The following is a 1,067-nucleotide window of genomic DNA, read 5'->3' as shown; positions in this document are numbered from 1 at the left end:
CTCTCGGCTCTTCTGAAAGTGAGACTACTAGGCCAGGGCCCATAAAGAAAGTGCAAGGAAAAGAGGACGCATCAGGGGATCCGGGAAGATGGCACTCGAGGGTGGCAGCGACTGCAGGGAACTACGGGACAGCAAGGAGTAGAGCAGAGTAGAGAACAGGCAAACTCAGGCTTGCCTTGGAAGGGGGCGGGGAGGGGGCGGTGAGAGAGGCAGGGGCAGGGGCAGAGGCAGGGGTAGGGGCAGGGGCAGAGGCAGAGGCAGGGGCAGGGGCAGAGGCAGAGGCAGAGGCAGAGGCAGAGGCAGAGGCAGAGGCCAGGAGCCTGAGTAGCAGCGGAGAGTGTGGTATGATAGAGGACTCCGTTGTGTGTTCATCAGAGACGAAGAGGTTTTGGACTGTTAAGGAAAGGACTGGTGAGGAAGTAGATAAGAATAGGTTCGGCAAAATTCAAGTCTGGGGACAAGACATTTTGATAGGAGGGACACAGAGAAAGTGTTTTGTCTTAAGTGAACTTTTCCAAGAGCTTCGTTAATGAGAAAAACTTAGTGTGTCTAGTTTCCGTAGTGTAGTGGTTATCACGTTCGCCTAACACGCGAAAGGTCCCTGGTTCGAAACCGGGCGGAAACACGAGTGGCGCTTTTGGGATTTTAGAGCAGCTCACTTCTGCTATAAGACACTGCAGCTTTGGGCCATTGGACAATGACGTTTTAAAATTACACATTCTTTGCCCTCCAGGAGTTAACAAACTATTCTCAATAGTATGGGTCGCGAATAGGTAAGTAGAAGAAGTTGGGGTAGCCATGGGGACAATGGCGACATTGAAAGGGCTCAGATGATTTGAGTTACAGAATTATTCGAATAGGAAGTCAGGGAAGATTTCAGGAGGATCTTGGATTCGTAAGTGAATGTAAGGAAGGACGCTAGAAGATATCACAGGAAGTCTTTCATTTTCCTCCAAAATTATCCCATTCATCAGTTCTTATGGTACTATAATAATCCATTACATTCACATACCACGATGTGTTCTCTAAGGATTAATGGTGTTAGAGCATTTTCTTGAATGGGTGTT

The 1,067-nt window shown here is 48.5% G+C and overlaps 1 non-coding gene across 1 annotated transcript; it reads left to right on the top strand.

Annotated features, from left to right (window-relative positions):
• Window positions 1-552: 552 nt before the first annotated feature.
• Window positions 553-625, top strand: TRNAV-AAC. Its single transcript has one exon. It is a non-coding gene; the product is annotated as a tRNA-Val (tRNA).
• The last annotated feature ends 442 nt before the right edge of the window (window positions 626-1,067 follow it).

Source organism: Trichosurus vulpecula, chromosome 1, assembly GCF_011100635.1.
Source record: "Trichosurus vulpecula isolate mTriVul1 chromosome 1, mTriVul1.pri, whole genome shotgun sequence".
Taxonomy (NCBI): Eukaryota; Metazoa; Chordata; class Mammalia; order Diprotodontia; family Phalangeridae; genus Trichosurus; species Trichosurus vulpecula.
This window is presented reverse-complemented; position numbering and strand designations above follow the sequence as displayed.